This window comes from Rhipicephalus microplus, unplaced genomic scaffold, assembly GCF_043290135.1.
Source record: "Rhipicephalus microplus isolate Deutch F79 unplaced genomic scaffold, USDA_Rmic scaffold_450, whole genome shotgun sequence".
NCBI lineage: Eukaryota > Metazoa > Arthropoda > Arachnida > Ixodida > Ixodidae > Rhipicephalus > Rhipicephalus microplus.
In genome coordinates this window covers 22,361-36,908 of record NW_027465014.1, presented here as the reverse complement: position 1 = coordinate 36,908, position 14,548 = coordinate 22,361, and the positions used below count along the sequence as shown (strand labels likewise).

At 46.1% G+C, this 14,548-nt stretch overlaps 1 long non-coding RNA gene across 1 annotated transcript; it reads right to left on the bottom strand.

Annotated features, from left to right (window-relative positions):
• Window positions 1-5,982: 5,982 nt before the first annotated feature.
• Window positions 5,983-13,558, bottom strand: LOC119184748 (uncharacterized). Its single transcript, XR_012892419.1, has 3 exons — window positions 13,453-13,558; window positions 7,217-7,280; window positions 5,983-6,110 (listed from the first exon to the last, which is right to left on the bottom strand). It is a non-coding gene; the product is annotated as an uncharacterized LOC119184748 (long non-coding RNA).
• Between the last annotated feature and the right edge of the window lie 990 nt (window positions 13,559-14,548).

Here is a 14,548-nt window from a genome sequence, read left to right as displayed (position 1 = left end):
AGGCAGCAATGCACGGCAGTTACATTGTAGTCACAACAACCAAAATCTGGGCAATAATTAAAAAAATAATATATATATATATATATATATATATATATATATATATATATATATATATATATATATATATATACTATATATACAAAACACTATAACGGAAGAACACAAGAATTGAAGGCGACAACAAAAGCTTCCTCTAATTATGGGAACTTATTAGAAAACGCGAAACGTCTCTTATTACATTTTTGACATGCTCTTGGTCGGCGTCTTGTCTTTTTCTGTCTACAACGCCAATGGGAAGTGTATTCCAAACAATAACAACAACAAAATATGAGAACAGCTCCAGTTGCCACATCTTGACACACCAGAAAAGCAAAAATTTTGAAAGAAAACCACCAGCGCTTGTCGACACGTTCCTATCATATGCCTTCGTTTTCAGGGCTATCTTTAAAATATTGCACCAGCACGCCCACCAATCAGTCATTCTAAAAAGACTGACTTATACATGTCTTCAGCAAACGTTGCGTATGCCCGTACGGATCATAACGTAATAACATTAACGAGCTCATTACACATAAATTTCGGTGCCCCGATGGCGTCGTTTCTTGTGAGCCGAAAAGCCGCATCGTCAACGGCTCAAAAAGTGAGAGAGGTGCAAATAAACTAAATTATAAAATTTTCTATTTGAGTGAGAATCGAACCTAGCCTTTTTTTTTTTTGTTTGGTGGCGAGGAGCTGTTTTAGCACTCAGCGACATCATTGCTTACAAAAACTTCGGAAAGTAACACTAGATTGCCTCGTGTGTTTGTTTTGAGTCCAGGGTTGCTGCTCGTGACTCCTTTGTGCCAAATTGCGGACTTTTCGACCCGTTTGGAGACAAGAATTTTCAGTGGGTTCCATGCTACTTTCTGGCTTTTCGTTTTACTATAATGGTGTTGATTATTCATCGATAGGACAGACTATCTATAATACCCCTCCGGCTCTATTCGCCTGCAAATTTGGGGACAATATTATATTAAATGACCCCATTGACGTTGATTACAAAATGGCTTGTCATGTTTGTTTTATTATTCCAGCATATATATATATATATATATATATATATATATATATATATATATATATATATATATATATATATATATATATATATATATATATATATATATATATATATATATATATATATATATATGTGTGTGTGTGTGTGTGTGTGTGTGTGTGTGTGTGTGTGTGTGTGTGTGTGTGTGTGTGTGTTCTTCAAATAAATTCAGTTAAAGTTAGCGCTGTGTATGTTGCGCTCTCATTTTCAGTGTCTTTTGTGCTACGTTTAATATTGGAATATCACCAACACTGCCCAGGTGGAATTACGCCGACGAGACGCTACTATGCTGTGCAGATTATGGTTGGGCGTCGCATTTACCATGCGTACGCGTTCCGCATAGGAATGGCTGACACTGCTGCATGTGACCATTGTGGCAGTGATGAAACAACTTGGCACATTCTGTGCGAATGCCCACAATACTGCTCGCAGAGACAGTCACTCTGCAATACACTAGATGAACTGGACAATCAGCCTCTTTCGGAAGAAAGACTCCTGCGCTGCCGACAGGACTTTGTTGTCGCAGAAGAAGGTTGTGAAGGTGCTCCTGCGCTTCTTGCGTTCAACCGGCTTGTCCAAGCGACTGTGATCAAAACTCCTGAATGTGTGCGCATGCGTGTTTTTTTTTCTAATTTATTTTATATCTCTCTATATCTATCCTCTTTCCGACCCTTTTCCCCACCCCCGTACAGGGTAGCAAACCAGTTCGTCTAGGTTAACCTCCCTGTCTCTTCCTTTTAATTATTTCTCTCTCTCTCTGCCCAGCAACACACCCTTCTGAAATTGATTTCACCTCCCTTAAATATGAAGTTAATTGTGCTTTTCAACCAAAAAACTGAAGACATAGGTGTAAATGCCAGAGGTTTGGAGCCTAGATTTTTTTATATGCATTCCTTCAGCTTTGTAAAGCAAGGTATTCTCGAAAATGATGAAGTATTATTGACGGACTCATCATCAGTGGTATCTTGTTTACCCGTGCGAGCCCAGGCTCTGATGAAATTAAAACGAACACGTTGAACATTTTTATGTTGCCTCTATAGTGTGTTATTGGATACCGTATAGGATGTTTTATAAAACACGCGTGGATTCCTACAGTGCGGAAAGTAGCGATAGTAATTCATCTGCTTGAAGATAACAAAGGCTTCGCTCCGGACAACACTAACCCATTTCGTTAACCTATACTTAAGTAAAGTTTAATGAGATAATATTACACGCTTGGTTAACAAAACTCGAGACTACGAAATTATTATCGAGTCCCCGTCAAGTTGTTTTAGACTAAGCACGTCTATCTGGAGCCCAGACGTTGATTTGGACAGCATAATTCAACTAGTACGGTGCCAGAATGCAGCACTAGCTACTTCAGAGCGGCTGCTAACCCGAAGATGGCGCGGTCAATCCCGGCCAGGGCAATTGCATTTCGATGGAGGCGGATTGGTAGAGGACGCCACGCGCAGTGTAAGCGCACGTTAAAGAACACCATATGGTCAAAACTTCCAGCGTACACCACCACGTCGTCTTCCAAATTCATACAGCGGTTTCGGAACGTCAAACCACTGAAATTATTATTATTCACTTTACATATTTCTAAAGCACACAACAAGGTCGAGTACCCAGTTTTACTAGAAAGGATGGACAAGATTGGCTTACCTGACTGCAGTATTACTTGAATTTGGTGGTGGGATATCTGTGGATCCTGACTCAGGATTGTGGCTCGAACTGTGGGTTGGCGCCCGAGTTGGCCTGTTCTGTCCACAACTGAATTTTTTGCTGGACTGGCAGCTTTACTGTGTAGAGGGTAGAATTTCAATGGAAAAATTCAGACGAATACGCGCTGTCCGCCAGGCGTTGTTTTCTTTCAGTTACAATTTAATATCTCGTTTAACTCTCTTCTGCGTCGCCAAGACTAAGCGCGTACAAACTTTTACTCTGATGATATAGCTTATTTGCTTCAGCGGATGACATTCAATCGCCTCATGCGTACACCGTCTAGCAAAGTTTTTGTTCTTCTCGAGGCCAGCATAAGCGGGCAACGCAGTCTCACGGCCATGTTCACAGTCGCGTCTTTTTTTATCTTTCTTTCTGGTCTCAGACAGATCAGGAGGCAAGCGTCGTTGAGCTATTTTAACACGATAGGGTTAAAGGGCCAGTCAACAGACTCCGGCCGCTACGCCGAAGAATTCCTCAGCCTGTATGTACTACAGGAATTGTGCAAATGTCACAACGCTACGGCTGTTAGCGCTATATTAAAGAGCTCGTTTCGCAGAAATATCGGTGTCGTCATTGGTGTCAGCATCGGTGTTGGCGTTGGTGTTGCGTCGTTGTCGGCGTCCTTGTCGGCGTGGGCAGTCGTGGTTGTGGTCGGTAAATCATCATCTTGTCCACGAGAAAAATAAAGTAGGACGCAGATAGAATAAATGATAAACACTTCCAGGTCTCTGTAAGGGTTGAATCCAGGTGCATAGAAAGTACATGTTCGACAACAAAGCCACGACATTTATTGGAACTGTTTTGTAAAAAAACCAAATATATAAATGCCATGTAGTGGAAGTAGTCTGCTTTACGCCTCATCATATAGCAGGACAGAAGCGTAAAAACGCGCCAGGAATAAAAAACGTACACTGAGAAATGAGTGCGTGTTTCAAAGCGACACTGAAGTCAAATAACACTTCATGTCAGAGTGAAAGCTCAATGTACAACAATGTCTTTTAAAACAATATTATCAGAAGCAGTTACCGAGAAATTACAGTAATTGCAAGAGAAATGATCCCGATGACGTGCAAACTTACACCTCACAATTATTCATTAGTAATAGAACTATCTGTGCTAAATTAAGAACTCGACGTGCATCAAGAGACGAAACAAAACGATGGTTGTTCATTTCTGATTGATTAAAAACAAACAAAGAACCGCTGGCTGTTACTATAAGGAATGAGGCGAGTGATCCAAAGTTAAATTTCGCCTGGTTAAACAAGACAGGTCGTGCTACCTAGTGTAGCCCAGTCGAACCAAGCACGATTACGATATTGGTGGCCAGATTCAAAAATTCTTCAATGGCCGTTGTAGCTGTTGTGGCTCCCGCTACTTTCGCTCTGCTGCTAGTAGTGTTGGCGGGTCGGCGGCCACGCAGTCAAGCTGGGCAACCCTGTGCGGGGTGACAGTGACGTGAGACGGCCACTTTGACGCCGGGTATTTCAAGTGTGCTAACGTGATGCAGACCACAAAAACGTTATTTTATTTCAAAATAAGGACTTCCTTGTACAAAAGTAGCACTGCCAAGTTTCTGGACATCTATTTCAGCAATCAGCATCGACTTGATGTTTGCCATTAATGTCCCTTTAAAGGCTTAGCCCCTCACAAAGCACTCAGGCATATTTATTCAGCAGCAGCAGTGGCAGAACGATCAACTAAGTCAACAGCTGCGTAGGTCTCCTATTGCCCTACGGACACAAAGTGGACCCTTCGCTGATTCGCGAAAAAAATACTTACGGCGTTGTGGGCTCTAGAAAAGTGTGCTTGCAATAAATCTTCGATGACAATTTTAAACGGCCAATGTGACACTCAGAGTCATGCGGCACGGCTGAGGCATGCACCGAGAGCTAGTGCAGGTTACCAATCCAGAAAGCATGCGTACGTGGCTTGATTACACTATGGACACTTACGCTGGAAGGCTAACCTCAAGCATCCTCATATGTTTTTTATCTGGATGAATGCTGTGAGTGGTACGGATGGATGGATGGATGGACGAACAGACGGACGGACGGACGGACGGACGGACGGACGGACGGGCGGACGTATGTATGTATGTATGTATGTATGTATGTATGTATGTATGTATGTATGTATGTATGTATGTATGTATGTATGTATGTATGTATGTATGTATGTATGTATGTATGAATGTATGTATGAATGTATGTATGTATGAATGTATGTATGTATGAATGTATGTATGTATGTATGTATGTATGTATGTATGTATGTATGTATGTATGTATGTATTCGGCTGTGCCCTTTAGATCGCGTGGTGGCTCACGCCACCTAGCCATAAAGTTAAGTACTATCACTGTGTGTTTAAGGATTGCCTTTCACTCGTGCCTCGATTGTAGCCACCATCAATTAGCCTCCTCCTGGATATTTTTACCCGTTTAAAGTGTATTTTGCCTTCACTGTCCCTAAACCCCAATGCTTTGGAAAATTTGCCGCCAATATCTTCGACTATAGGGTGGAGCCCTTTACAGAACATTATAAAATATTCAGCTATGTCCTCCTCCTCTCCACGCACTACATAACGTGCCTGTATCTTCGTATTTGGCTCGATACGTCTTGGTCCGCAATAATCCCATTGTGGCCTTGAACAGCAGAGAACTACTCCGAGAATTATCGTAGATCTTTTCTTTTTGCAAGTTTCTGCTTGAAAGTTTGGTAGATCTCCAGTGATTATTTCGCAAGCATTCCAATTTTCCACAAGTCGTTCTCTGTTTCCTTCACCTTCTTCTTAAGCGGTGTTTCCTTTTGTCGGAAGTTTTCGTGGAGGTCGCAACCTTGCGGTGTGTTAGTTCGTTCGAAAAAATTGCACTTCTCTATTAAGAATGCGCTTAATATGATTGATGCATAGCAAAGACGTGTTGCAGGAGGCCATGTTCATAGTGCATTACTTCCCTTTGCCAATCCTAGAAGGCAACTAAGATCACCGTGAAGAAAAGTGGAGATACAAGAGGTGCATTTATAAAGCATCTTGAGCATGTGACATGATTTTGTGGCATTATGCCTATGCGTTAATGAAAAAGAATTGATCGTTGCACGTAGCGTGCCCTACTATTGTTGTCGTGAATAGAAGGTATTCCTCTTTACAGTTCTTTTTTATTATTTTACAAGGCAGAAGCGTCTTGTGCTAGATTTTATTAAGGATATTAGTACCAAATTAAAGAGCTGCAGTAGTAGCCACCACCTCTCCGCACACATTCGCATGTAGGATAGTCGCATCGGCATTGTCTCCTTCTTTGCAAGGCTAGAATGGTAGAAACATTTCCGTAGTTAATAACGTTCCAGTAACAATTTATTTACAACACACATCAGTCACTACGACAGTGAAGATCTATTTTGTTACAAGACTCAAAATCTCATATAGAGAGCATAGCACGTGGTCATATAAATACACAAAAATGAATGTTTTCTGCATACTTTTCAAGCAGTTACTAAAATATAAACCTATAACCGTCACATTAGCGTGCTCAATCTAACTATGGCCAAAAAAGACAGAAAATATATGCAAATGTGTACAATAGTTTGTCTCTCTGCTAGTAGAACTAACAGGTGAAATGAGCACATTGATTATAGTATGGCTGATAGTGGGTAAAGCTGAGAGCGCAGTAAAACATCTTCAGAGGCGGGCGAGTGGTGCCGCAAGCCAGTTTGCAATAAGCTTCTGCTGTAGGTGTGTCCACAACCTTCTTCTGGGCAATACCTGCTCAAAGATGATGACCACCAAGCACTCCGCCGGGATGGCTATCCAACTAAGCTAAAACGCGTGGTCCCTGTGTTTATTACTGAGTTAATCATATTGATTTACGTCTCTATAAAAATCTTGTTAGGTATTTGCCACCTGTGATTTCTTTATATTAGGAAAAAGAAAGTTTGTCAATTTAGGTTGCGCACATGTTTAGGCCATGCACTTGTTGATTATGCCGACTTGGTTGGGTATAAACTGTATTGAAATCAAATAAAATTGAACCATACGCGGTATGCCTACGCAGAAGTGCAAAAGACAGGGCCAACTGAGCGGTAGAAAGCGCCTATAGAGGAAGTGTATGACGTGCGCGTGCATATATGAAGACGTCGCGACTAGTAGACAACGCAAGGAGCTATGCACACTACCTTCGTTTAGCCTGTAGCTGCCAGGTGGCCACTAGGCTCGATCTCTCGGCTCATTACTGGCATATCTCACACGTTACAGAGTTAAACGCTATGCTAGTGGAAGTGTGCAGCTATCAACTAAAGAATACAGTGGTCTTGTACTGCACTTGAAACTAAAAAAAAGCCATGAAAGGTTGGAAGCACTGCCGGTAACCATGCACATATTGAAAATGCGTTAACGACTGCAAAACTGGTGCATACCCGTCTGTCACAATAAAGATTTCCAAATAGGCCACGGGGTCCTTTGTGTCTACTTGAGACTGTCCTGCAAGAAAATGAGAAAGTACTATGATCTTTCCCTGCATCGCATATCTGGTTGGTCAGTCAACACTGAATTAGTTAAGTAGTTCAAGAAAATACAAATAATTTTGAGGGCACAATCTTAGCAACTATTTCTTGCCGACTGCAAAAGTCGATGTTTTGGGGATAGTAGCTGCAGCCATGTTTATTACCGAGTGGATCCGCATGGATTTCCCGAGTGCGAGATTCTACGGGTGGCAGAAATACAGAGATACCGGTAAAACATTGATTGTAGTTCAGCGAAAGAGTACTGCAGGTGACCACTCTTTATTCCCTACATAGATGGCCTGAAAGTTTCCCTCAAAAGGCGCTCGAAACTTGCAGTTCACCCCTCAAGCGAGAGGTCACACGAAAAGAACACATGACGAGGGCGAACTAGCGACCGTCACAGCTTGACAGATAAAATCGCAGAACCCCGCAAAGTTTGCAGAGTTTTGCGATGGCTGTTCTTCTAGTTATATATATATATATATATATATATATATATATATATATATATATATATATATATATATATAGTGAAGAAGAAGATGTGCGCTCGGCGAGGATCATCGCCAACGCCCGGCTCTCTCGGCTAGTGCTTCGGCTCGCCTCGCTGCTGTGCTGATCTCTGCTGGATGGTTCTTCACGCTGTCTTGCCGTTGTCGTTATCGACTAATAAACCTCGTCACATTTGGTGGAGAGTGCTGTTTCATCCCCGTCGCTACACCCTGGAATTGCGAAGCCGCACGCTACCGCCCGTCATGACTGACAACGCCAACCCATCGGCATCGTCGCCCCAGTTCAACTGCCCCGGCCATCCTAGGCTACGGGACCCGAAGGTCTTCAGCGGTGCGGATGGGACCGACGTGGAAGACTGGCTTGAGCACTACGAGCTGGTGAGCGCCAATAACAAATGGGATGAAGCCGACAAGCTCGGCCATGTCATATTTTATCTCACCGGCGTCGCAGAATTGTGGTTTAACAACCACAAACACAACATCCCCACATGGAGCGTCTTCAAGACGTCATGTGCTGAAGTGTTTGGTCGGCCGGCTGTCCGCAAGCAGCGGGCAAAACAGCGCTTGCGCGTCCGCTCTCAGCAGGACTGGCGAAAATTTCACCAGCTATATTGAGGATGTCGTCGACCTTTGTCGACGCGCGAATGACACCATGCCCGAGTCGGACAAAGTCAAACACATCCTGAAGGGCATCGACGATGGCGCATTTCAAACGCTCTTGGCTAGAAATCCGAGCACAGTTTCTGAAGTCGTCAGCTTATGTCAGAGCTACGACGAGTTGAAGAAGCAACGCTCTCTGACTCGACAACCTCAGCGTGGTGGTGAGTCGCTGTCCAGTTTCGACACCATGCCTGACAATTCACCATTGCTTCAGCAAGTCCGTGCCTTCATCCGTGAGGAAGTCGCCCGCCAACTTTCTCTAGTGCCTTTTTCTCACGAGACCACCACCCGTCTACCCGCCCCGCTTCGCACTGCTATATCGGAAAAGGTTGCACAAGCTGTTCCCGTTGCGCACTACGAGCCGCCTCTATCAAGCCGTGTCCACTGCCCGCGTGTCGCACAGCCGGTAGGTGCCCCTGTTGCCTATCCGCCAGCGATTCAGCCTGTGGCCGCACCCCTAACGTATGCAGCGCAGCCTGTGGCTCCTCTTGTCGCCTGTTCGCAGGAGATGCAGCCCGTAGCCGCCCCGCTCACATTTGCAGACGCTGTGCGTAGGCTTCCGCAACCGCCCTACACCACGCGCTCACAGCGTGCACACCCGGTTGCTTATACTACACCTTGGGCGGCACCACCAGTCGCCAATCCATGGAGGACTCCCGATAACCGACCAATTCGCTACGCCTGCTTCACTCCCGGACACGTTGCCCGCTACTGCCGCCGCCGACCTCAGACGTTCGGCAACTATGCCCGGTCGTCGCAACCCGGCAGCCAACCCTTCGACCAATACGGGCTGGTCTCGTCACCTCGCTATGCCCCTACTGACCACCTTGACTTCCAGCCGCAGCGCGCACCGTCTCCTCGTCGGTGATCGCCGTCCCCCATGCGTCGCCGGCGCGGACCTTCCGAACAAGAAAACTAAGCACCGCAGTTCAAGAGGCAAGAGCTGCGCAGTTTTCAACCTGTCTAAGCCCTCGCCCCTCTCCTGCTAACGTGGTCGCAGTAACTGTTGAAGGTTATTGTACTTTCGCCCTAGTGGACACCGGCGCACCTGTTTCTGTTATTGCCGCTTATCTCTGCCGTTTATTGCGCAAAGTCACGACGCCGCTTTCGGGACTGTCACTCCACACCGCAAGCGCACAGCAAGTAACGCCTCTCGCAGCCTGCACTGCAAGAGTGTCCATGGAAGGCAATCATTACATCGTGGAATTTATTGTTTTTGCTGTCTGTTCGCATGACGTCATCCTCGGGTGGGACTTCCTATCCGCCATATTGCCGTCATCGACTGCGCTCGCGCCGAAGTTGAGTTTTCACCCTTGTGTGATGTCCCATTACTTGACGCTCTTCATCAGCCGGCGAAGTTGCTCGTTCATGAAGATACCGATATTCCACCTGGAAATTTTTGCCCTTGTTCCCGTTTCATGCAACGCCTACACTGACGCTACATGCCTTTTTATGCCTTCCGATATCTTCAAGAGTCGTCGAGCTCTGCCGCTGCCTTTCGCAACAATTGACCTTGCCGCCGGAAGAAGCAATATGTTCGTAAGCAATCCGCTTTCCACACCTGTCACTTTGCTTGCGAGGGAATGTCTCGGCCACGTGCAGGATCTCGACCCTTCGGTTTTGGTTGATGTCCCGAATGACTACTGTGACCACCCAAAATCACTGTCGGCACTCGAGGAGTCGTCCAAGGATACGTTTTCTATCACCATTGCCGACACTCTCAATCTCACCGAACATGCCGACCTGCTAGATCTTCTGCAAGATTTCAGGAGTTCTTTCGATGTGTCGCAGCCTCAACTGGGCCGCACGTCACAAGTCAAACACCATGTTGACACCGGCCTACACCAGCCACTGCGTCAAAGACTATACCGTGTCTCCGCTGAAGAGCGCCGCGTCATCAACGATCAAGTCGAAGATATGCTTCGTAGAGACGTCATTCGACCATCTCACAGTCCCTGGGCGTCTCCTGTCGTCCTCGTGCGTAAGAAAGACGGATCTATCCGATTTTGCGTAGACTATCGTCGTTTGAACAAGATAACCTGCAAGGACGTCTATCCTTTGCCGCGCATTGATGACGCCATCGACACCCTTCACTAAGCGGAATTTTTCTCGTCGCTAGATTTGCGGTCTGGCGATTGGCAAGTCCAATGGCTGAAGCTGATCGCCAAAAAACGGCATTTATTACACCAGACGGACTATACGAGTTTAACGTCATGCCCTTTGGGCTTTGTAACGTGCCTGCCACGTTTGAACGTCTTATGGATAATACGCTACGTGTCCTCAAGTGGAATATGTGCCTCTGTTACCTTGACGATGTCGTGGTTTTCTCCCATGATTTTCCTACGCACCTCCTTCGCCTCAGGCACGTTTTGACTTGCCTGACCAACGCTGGCCTGCAGCTTAACCTGAAAAAATGCCGCTTCGCTGCACGCGAGCTCGTCATACTAGGCCACATCATGTTCAAACACGGCGTATTACCTGACCCGGCGAAACTTCGAGCAGTCGCAGAATTTCCCAAGCCGACGACCATGAAAGAACTTCGCAGTTTTGTAGGCCTATGCTCGTATTTCCGGCGCTTTGTTCGCAATTTTGCATCTATCATGTCACCATTAACCCATATTCTTCGCGGTGACGTGACCTCTCCTCCTGGTCCCCTGCATGTGACGTTGCCTTCACTACTCTACGCCGTCTGCTCACCTCCCCACCTATTCTTCGCCACTTCGACCCGACGGCTCCTACCGAAGTGCACAACGACGCCAGCGGCGTCGGGCTGGGCGCTGTCCTCGCTCAACGAAAGCCCGGCTATTCAGAATACGTTGTAGCCTACGCTAGCCGCACTCTGACGAAAGCCGAAACTAATTACAGCGTGACAGAAAAAGAGTGTTTGGCTGTGGTGTGGCGCTTGGAAATTCGGCCATGCTTATACGGCCGCCCGTTCGATCTAGTAACTGATCACCACGCGCTTTGCTGGCTCTCCGCTTTGAAAGGCCCTTCTGGCCGCCTTGCGCGATGGGCACTCCGCATCCAGGAGTACGACATTCGCGCCGTATACCGCTGCGGACGCAAACACTCTGACGCTGATACCTGTCCCGCTCACCTTTATCCCTAGATCCAACGTGCGGAAACACTCGCCTCGAGACCTTGTCATCGCTAAATCTCGACTCGATTGCCACCGAACAACGTCATGACCCGTGGATCGCATCTCTCATCGAATATCTATCTGGCACGCCCAACCTTCTAGTATCTCGATCCCTCCGACGTCAAGCTTTCCATTTCGCCATCCGCGATCAACTCCTTCATCGACGCAACTACGCTCCCGATGGTCGCCGGTGGCTGCTGGTCATTCCACGCACTTTACGATCGCAAGTATGCGCCTCTCTTCACGACGATCCGCAATGCGACCACGCCGGAGTGTTCAAAACATATGAACGCTTTCGCCATCGCTATTACTGGCGCGGCATGTACAATTTTGTACGCAAATTCGTGCAGTGCTGTCCTGACTGCCAGCGACGCAAACCAACACTGCCACGTGCTACTGGTGCATTGCAGCCACTTCCATGCCCAGCCAAGCCATTTGATCGCGTCGGCAAAGACCTCTACGGCCCCCTTCCATTGACATCAAATGGTAATTGGTGGATTATAGTGGCAGTTGACCACCTGACACGCTACGCCGAAACAGCCACTTTGCCGAGCGCTACTGCTCAGGATGTCGCCTCTTTCATTTTACGTCGCTTTATCCTTCGACATGGTCCACCTCGAGAGCTCCTTAGTGACAGAGGCCGCGCTTTCTTCTCCGAGGTCGTCGAAACTCTGCTTTCGGAATGCCACGTCATTCATCGGAAAACGACAGCATACCACCCGCAGACTAACGGGCTAACGGAACAGTTCAACCGCACGCTGGGTGATATGCTCTCAATGTACGTGGCATCTGATCATAGCAACTGGGACCGTGTTCTCCCATACGTCACATTCGCATATAACACCGCAGTTCAAACCACCACGGGAATCTCACCTTTCTTTCTTCTCTATGGACGCGAGCCTTCCCATACAATCGACACCCTACTACCCTTTCATCCTGATGCCTCGAGTGCCCACTGTCTTCGATGCTTCTCGACATGCCGAAGAGTGCCGCCAGCTCGCCCGTGCGTTCACCTCAAAAGAGCAGCAACGCCAGAAAGAACACCTTAACACCGCCCTTTTAGATCCCAGCTATGCCCCAGGGTCTCTTGTGTGGCTCGCAATTCCACACCAAACACCGGGACTCTCCTCGAAACTTGTCCCCCGGTACGAGGGACCTTACACCGTTTTGGAGAAAACCTCTCCAGTCAATTTCCTAATTGAGCCAGTTTCCAGATCGGACGACATGCGCCGGCGCGCACGTGACATCGTCCATGTTTCCCGAGTGAAACCATACCATGAGCCTCTGCCTGAAACTTCTTAAGTCGCCAGGATGGCTCCTTTTTCAGCGGGGGTGATTGTGAAGAAGAAGATGTGCTGCGGCGAGCAGCATCGCCAACGCCCGGCTCTCTCGGCTCGTGCTTCGGCTCGCTGCTGTGCTGATCTCTGCTGGACGGTTACGGTTCTTCACGCTGTCTTGCCGTTGTCGTTATCGACTAATAAACCTCGTCACAATATATATATATATATATATATATATATATATATATATATATATATATATATATATATATATATATATATATATCTTGGAGACGTTTTTTCAACGGTCTAAACGTACTTGGGAAGAGAAGAAACACAGCTTAGCAGTTGTCTTAATTTTTATTACCAATAGTTTCGACCTAATTCCCTTGTGCTTTCCATTTTCACTCATTTGCAGCACTCATTTGCAGCACTCATTTGCAGAAGACCTGAATTGGAAATCAGCGTACCCGAGCCAACGATTGTACTGAGCAGATAGTATGACCACAAGTGAATGCTCAACTTAGTATTGCTGGAAGCAACGAAAGGGTTACTTACACTACCATGGCTGTTAATGCAAGCATTAAGATGAATGCGAACTTCATGGTCGACATTGTAATGCTGAAAGTTGCCCAAGTTTTCTCGTTCGGCTGGCTGTGCTGTGGCAAAAATACCTGTGAATTTATGCACGCTGAGGCGAGATCTATAAATGGTTTTCATTGATCATTTTTAGACGTTTCATTTCATTCAAACAGAGCTTCAGATGGCTCTTTGTTCTGAGTTACTTTGAAATACGTAAGTTAGCCCGCCAAATATGATGCAAGTTTTCCACATAGCTCCATAAAAGCTCAGTGTAGCATATAAAAAATAAAAACGTACAGATGTGCGGCACACCAGGAAGATCGATGTGATTAACTGAGGAAAGAAATATATTATTAACTTTTAACGCATGGTTTCACTATTGTCCAGACTTAAATACACTTGGTTAATTGCTGTCTTGAGACTGCGTAGTTTAGTCATACAAGTTCATTAAAATAGCACTGATGAACACTTGCTCGGTGCGTGATGCGAGTTTGACGTCAATTAGACTTGCAATGATTGCCGTTAAGAACAATGCAAAAAACTTAACGAATTTCCCTCTCATAGGGACCCGTAAAGCACCAAAGGTAAACGTGTCCTCATAGAGCTTGTTGAACGTATATTTTGCATTGGTTTGCCATAAAGACAAAAGAATTAGCTTTATCACAATTAATTGTAGTGTCACTCGAAGAACGGATGGCAACTCGAAACTTGCAGTTCACCCCTCAAGCGAAAGGTCACACGAAAAGAACACATGACGAGTGCGAACTAGCAACCGTCACAGTTTGACAGATAAAGCATGCTGCTCAAACACAATGAATGCATGAAATTAGCGCCTGACCCGCAGGTCGCGGGATCGAACCCCAGGCCGTGGTGGTTGCCTTTTCGATGAGGCGAAATTGCTTGAGGTTCGTGTGCCCAGATCCGGGTGCACGTTGAAGGAACACAGGTGGTCAAAATTTCCGGATCTCTCCACTAAAGCGTCTCTCATAATTATATGGTGGTTTAGGGACGTCAAACCTCACATGCGAATCAACCAATTGTTTGGGTGGGGGTGTAAAATAAGTAAAGAAGT